Source organism: Pleurodeles waltl, unplaced genomic scaffold, assembly GCF_031143425.1.
Source record: "Pleurodeles waltl isolate 20211129_DDA unplaced genomic scaffold, aPleWal1.hap1.20221129 scaffold_37, whole genome shotgun sequence".
Taxonomy (NCBI): Eukaryota; Metazoa; Chordata; class Amphibia; order Caudata; family Salamandridae; genus Pleurodeles; species Pleurodeles waltl.
The window spans coordinates 5727325-5734223 of NW_027150076.1; positions in this window are offsets into that span (position 1 = coordinate 5727325).

The following is a 6899-nucleotide window of genomic DNA, read 5'->3' on the forward strand; positions in this document are numbered from 1 at the left end:
TGCAGAGGTGTGAGGGCACAATGGAGACCTCTGAGTGGCCAGCGCCAGCAGGTGACGTCAGAGACCCCTCCTGATAGGCTCTTACCCGGTTAGGTAGTCAATCCTCCTCTGAGGGCTATTTAGGGTCTCTCCTGTGGGTTTCTCAGCAGATAACGAATGCAAGAGCTCACCAGAGTTCCTCTGCACTTGCCTCTTCGACTTCTGCCAAGGATCGACCGCTGACTGCTCCAGGATGCCTGCAAAACCGCAACAAAGTAGCAAGAAGACTACCAGCAACATTGTAGCGCCTCATCCTGACAGCTTTCTCAACTGTTTCCTAGTGGTGCATGCTCTGAGGGCTGTCTGCGTTCACCCTGCGCTGGAAGCCAAGAAGAAATCTCCTGTGGGTTGACGGAATCTTCCCCCTGCTAACGAAGGCACCACACTTCTGCATCACCGGTCCTCTGCGTCCCCTCTCATCTTGACGAGCGTGGTCCCTGGAACACAGGAGCTGGATCCAAGTGTCCATGACAGTCCAGTGGCCCTTCTGTCCAAATTTGGTGGAGGTAAGTCCTTGCCTCCCCCACGCCAGACAGTAATCCTGTGTACTGCGTAAACTGCAGCTGCTAGGGCTCCTGTGCAATTTTGCAAGACTTCCTTCGTGCACAGCACAGCCCAGGTCCCCAGCACACCGTCCTTCATTGCCCAACTCGCTGATTTGGACTCCGACTTCGTGGGACCCTCTTTTGTTATGCTGAGACGACTGCCATGCTCAGATCTTCTGAACGCCTGTTCAGGTGCATTTGCGGGTGTACTGCTTCAGTGTTGCTGAGCACCCCCTCTGTCTCCCGGTCCTTCCTGGGCCCTGGCAGCACCCAAAACCTTCAACTGTGACTCTTGCAACTAGCAAGGATTGTTTGCAGTCTTTCTGCATGGAAACAACTCTGCATCCTCCAGCACGCCGTGAGACATCTTCTGACTAAAGGAGAAGTTCCTGGCACCTTCCGCTGTTGCAGAATCTTTGGCTTCTTCCACCCGGAGGCAGCCCTTTTGCACCTTCATCCGGGGTTTAGTGGGTTCCTGTCCACTGGACACTTGCGTGACTGTTGGACTTGGTCCCCTTCCTTTGCAGGTCCTCAGGTCCAGGAATCCGTCTTCAGTGCTTTGCAGTCAGTTGTTGTCTTTGCAGAATCCCCTATCTCGACTTTACTGTCTTTCTGGGGTAGTAGGGTAACTTTACTCCTACTTTTCATGGTCTTGGGGTGGGGTATTTTGGACACCCTTAGGCCCTCATTACGACCCTGGCGGTATAGAACCGCCAGGGCCGCGGCACGCGGGAGCACCGCTGACAGGCCGGCGGTGCCCCGCGGGGCATTCTGACCGCGGCGGCTTAGCCGCGGTCAGAGAAGAGAAACCGGCGGTCTCCCGCCGGTTTCCCCGCTGCCCCCAAGGAATCCTCCAAGCCGGCGCAGCTTGCTGCGCCGGCTTGGGGATTCCGACTCCCCCTCCCGCCATCCAGTTCCTGGCGGTTCTCCCGCCGGGAACCGGATGGCGGGAGGGGGAGTCGCGGGCCCCCGTAAGAGGGCCCCAAAATGGATTTCACTGTCTGCTGCGCAGACAGTGAAATACGCGACGGGTGCAACTGCACCCGTCGCACAGCTTCCACTCCGCCGGCTCGATTCCGAGCCGGCTTCATCGTGGAAGCCTCTTTCCCGCTGGGCTGGCGGGCGGCCGCCCGCCCGCCCAGCGGGAAACTCAGAATGCCGGCCGCGGTCTTCAGACTGCGGTGCGGTATTCCTGCGGCGCAACTTTGGCCGGCGGCCTCCGCCGCCCGTCAAAGTTGTAATGAGGGCCTTAGTGTTTTCTTACACTCCTAGCAACCCTCTACACACGACTCTAGGCCTGGGGTCCATTTGTGGTTAACATTCCACTTTTGGAGTGTGTTGTTTGTGTTGCCCCTAGGCCTATTGCCTCCTATTGCATTCTATTGTGTTCTACAGTGTTTGCACTACTTTTCTAAGTGTTTTACTTACCTGATTTTGGTTTGTGTGTATATTTTGTGTATATTACTTACCTCCTAAGGGAGCATATCCTCTGAGATACTTCTGGCATATTGTCACTAAAATAAAGTACCTTTATTTTTAGTAACTCTGAGTATTGTGTTTCTTATGATATAGTGCTAGATAATATAAGTGGTATAGTAGGAGCTTTGCATGTCTCATAGTTCAGCCTAAGCTGCTCTGCTATAGCTACCTCTATCAGCCTAAGCTGCTAGAACACTATTAATCTACTAATAAGGGATAACTAGACCTGGCACAAGGTGTAAGTACCCCAAGGTACTCACTATAAGCCAGACCAGCCTCCTACATGTGTGAGGTGTCCTACCATGATATTGTATGTAACATGTGCAGTTATCAGCTTTCTGTGTGTAGGGTCCTACCCAAATATTGTTTGTAGCGTGTGTAGTTATCAGATTTATATGTGTAGTGTCCTACCCTAATATTGTACGTAGCATGTGTGATTACCAGCTTTATGTGTGTAGTGTCCTACACCGATATTGTATGTAGCATGTGTAGTTATCAGCTTCATGTGTGTAGTGTCCTAACCTAATATTGTATGTAGCATGTGTAGTTATCAACTTTACGTGTGTAGTGTCCTACCCTAATATTGTATGTAGCGTGGGAAGTTATCAGCTTTATGTGTGTAGTGTCCTCCCCTGATATTGTATGTAGCATGTGTAGTTATCAGCTTTATGTGTGTAGTGTCCTATCCTGATATTGCATGTAGCATGTGTAGTTATCAGGTTTATGTGTGTAGTATCCTACCGAAATATTGTATGTATAATGTGTAGGTATCAGATTTATGTGTGTAGTGTCCTACCCTAATATTGCATGTAGCATGTGTAGTTATCAGCTTTATGTGTGTAGTATCCTACCTAAATATTGTATGCAGGGTGAGTAGTTATCAGCTTTATGTGTGAAGTGTACTACCCTGATATTGTATGAGCATGTGTGGTTATTAGCTTTATGTGTATAGTGTCCTACACTGATATTGCATGTAGCATGTGCAGATATCAGCTTTATGTGTGTAGTGTCCTACCCATATATTGAATGTAGCATGTGTAGTTATCAGCTTTCTGTGTGTAGTGTCCTACCCTAATATTGTATGTAGCGTGTGTAATTATCAGCTTTATGTGTGTAGTGTTCTACCCTGATATTGTATGTAACATGTGTAGTTATCAGATTTGTGTGTGTCACATGTGAAGTTATCAGCTTTATGTGTGTAGTGTGTGTAGTGTCCTACCCTAATAATGTATGTAGCATGTGTAGGTATCAGCTTCCTATGCCTAGTGTCCTACCCTGACATTGTAGGTAGCGTGTGAAGTTATCAGCTGTATGTGTATAATGTCCTACACTGATATTGTATGTAGCATGTGTAGTTATCAGCTTTATGTGTGTAGTGTCCTACCCATATACTGTATTGAATGTAGCGTGTGTAGTTATCACCTTTATGTGTGTAGTATCCTACACTGATATTGTATGTAGCATGTGTGGTTATCAGCTTTATGTGTGTAGTGTCCTACCCATATATTGAACGTAGCATGTGTAGTTCTCAGCTTTATGTGTCTAGTGTCCTACCCTAATAATGTATGTAGCGTGTGTAGTTATTAGCTTCATGTGTGTAGTTTCCTACCCTAATATTGTATGAAGCATGTGTAGGTATCAGCGTTATGTGTGTAGTGTCCTACTGTAGGAGGCTGGCCTGGCTTGTAGTGGGTACCAGAGGTACTTACACCTTGTGCCAGGTCCAATTATCCCTTATTAGTGTAAAAGAGGTGTTTCTAGCAGCATAGGCTGATAGAAGGTAGCTATAGCAGAGCAGCTTAGGCTGAACTGGGAGACATGTAAAGCTCCTACTATACCACTGGTGTCATATGCACAATATCATAAGTAAACACAATACACAGATATACTAAAAATAAAGGTACTTTATTTTTATGACAATATGCCAAAAGTATCTCAGTGAGTACCCTCAGTATGAAGATAAGTTATATACACAAGATATATGTACACAATACCAAAAGTATGCAGTAATAGCAAAAGGAAGTAATGCAAGCAGTATAAAGTTACAATAGATTACAATGGGAGCACATAGGTATTGGGGCAAAACAAACCATATATTTCAAAAGTGGAATGCGAATAACGAATGGACCCCAAACCTATGTGAGCTTATAGAGGGTCGCTGGGACTGTAAGAAAACAGTGAGGGTTAGAAAAATAGCCCACCCCAAGACCCTGTAAGGTAGGTGTAAAGTGCACCTACAACCCCCAGAGAGCACAGAAGTCGTGATAGGGGGATTCTGCAAGGAAAACCAACACCAGCAATGCAACAACAGTGGATTTCCGGACCTGAGTACCTGTAAGACAAGGGGACCAAGTCCAAGAGTCGCGACAGTGTCGAGAGTGGGCAGGAGCCCAGGAAATGCCAGCTGAGGGTGCAAGGAAGCTGCCACCAGATGGAAGAAGCTTGGTGTTTTGCAAGAACAAAGAGGACTAGGAACTTCCCCTTTGGAGGATGGATGTCCCACATTGTGAAGAAGCTTGCAGAGGTATTCCCACGCAGAAAGACCGCAAACAAGCCTTGCTAGCTGCAAGGGTCACGGTTAGGGTTTTTGGATGCTGCTGTGACCCAGAAGGGACCAGGATGTCGCCACTTGGATGAGGAGACAGAGAGGGCGCCCAGCAAGTCAGGGAGCCCTCACAGAAGCAGGCAGCACCCGCAGAAGTACCGGATCAGGCACTTAGAAGAGGAGTGAACCAGAGTCCACCCGAAGTCAGAAAAGGGAGTCCCACGACCCGGGACGACAACTCAGAAGGTTGTACACTGCAGGTTAGAGTGTTGGGGACCCAGGCTTGGCTGTGCATGAAGGAAATCCTGGAAGAGTGCACAGGAGCTGGAGCAGCTGCAAATCACGCGGTACCCAGCAATGCAGTCTAGGGTGGGGAGGCAAGGACTTACCTCCACCGAACTTGGACTGAAGAGTCACTGGACTGTACGAGTCACTTGGACAGAGTTGCTGAGTTCCAGGGACCACGCTTGTTGTGCTGAGAGGGGACCCAGAGGACCGGTGATGCAGTCTTTTGTTGCCTGCGGTTGCAGGGGGAAGATTCCGTCGACCCATGGGAGATTTCTTCAGAGCTCCTGGTGCAGAAAGGAGGCAGGCTACCCCCAGAGCATGCACCACCAGGAAACAGTCGAGAAAGCCAGCAGGATGAAGCGATACAAGGTTGCTAGTAGTCGTCTTGCTACTTTGTAGCGGTTTTTGCAGGCGTCCCGAGCATTCAGCGGTCGATCCTTTGGCAGAAGGTGAAGAGGGAGATGCAGAGGAACTCTGGTGAGCTCTTGCATTCGGTATCTGAAGAATTCCCCAAAGCAGAGACCCTAAATAGCCAGAAAAGGAGGTTTGGCTACCTAGGAAGGAGGATTGGCTACTAAGAGAGGTAAGAGCCTATCAGAAGGAGTCTCTGACGTCACCTGCTGGCACTGGCCACTCAGAGCAGTCCAGTGTGCCAGCAACACCTCTGTTTTCCAAGATGGCAGAGGTCTGGGGCATACTGGAGGAGCTCTGGGCACCTCCCCTGGGAGGTGCACGTCAGGGGAGTGGTCACTCCCCTTTCCTTTGTCCAGTTTCACGCCAGAGCAGGGCTGGGGGATCCCTGAGCCGGTGTGGACTGGCTTATGCAGTGATGGGCAGCATCTGTGCCCATCAAAGCATTTCCAGAGGCTGGGGAAGGCTACTCCTCCCCAGCCTTCACACCTATTTCCAAAGGGAGAGGGTGTGACAATTCCATGATCTTAGACATGTTACATGGCCATGTTCGGAGTTACAATTGTGACGCCATGCATAGGTAGTGACCTATGTATAGTGTACACGTGTAATGGTGTCCCCGCACTCACAAAATCCAGGGAATTTGCCCTGAACAATGTGGGGGCACCTTGGCTAGTGCCAGGGTGCCCACACACTAAGTAACTTTGCACCCAACCTTCACCAGGTGAAGGTTAGACATATAGGTGACTTATAAGTTACTTAAGTGCAGTGGTAAATGGCTGTGAAATAAAGTGGACGTTATTTCACTCAGGCTGCACTGGCAGGCCTGTGTAAGAATTGTCAGATCTCCCTATGGGTGGCAAAAGAAATGCTGCAGCCCATAGGGATCTCCTGGAACCCCAAATACCCTGGGTACCTCAGTACCATATACTAGGGAATTATATGGGTGTACCAGTATGTGAATGTGAATTGGTGAAATTGGTCACTAGCCTGTTAGTGACAAATTTGTAAAGCAGAGAGAGCATAACCACTGAGGTTCTGGTTAGCAGAGCCTCAGTGAGACAGTTAGGCATCACACAGGGAACACATACATATAGGCCACAAACTTATGCGCACTGGGGTCCTGGCTAGCAGGGTCCCAGTGACACATAACAAACATACTGAAAACATAGGGTTTTCACTATGAACACTGGGCCCTGGCTAGCAGGATCCCAGTGAGACAGCGAAAACACCCTGACATATACTCACAAACAGGCCAAAAGTGGGGGTAACCAGGCTAGAAAGAGGCTACTTTCTCACACCTACCCTGACATTGTAGGTAGCGCGTAAAGTTATCAGCTTTATATGTGTAGTGTCCTACCCTAATATTGCATGTAGCATGTGTAGTTATCAGCTTGAAGTGTGCAGTGTCCTACCCTATTTTGCATTTAGCGTGTGTAGTTATCAGCTTTATGTTTGTAGTTTCCTACCCTGATATTGTATGTAGTGTGTGTAGTTATCAGCTTTATGTGTGTAGTGTGCTACCCTAATATTGCATGTAACGTGTGTAGCTATCAGCTTTAAGTGTGTAGTGTCCTACCCTAATAATGTTT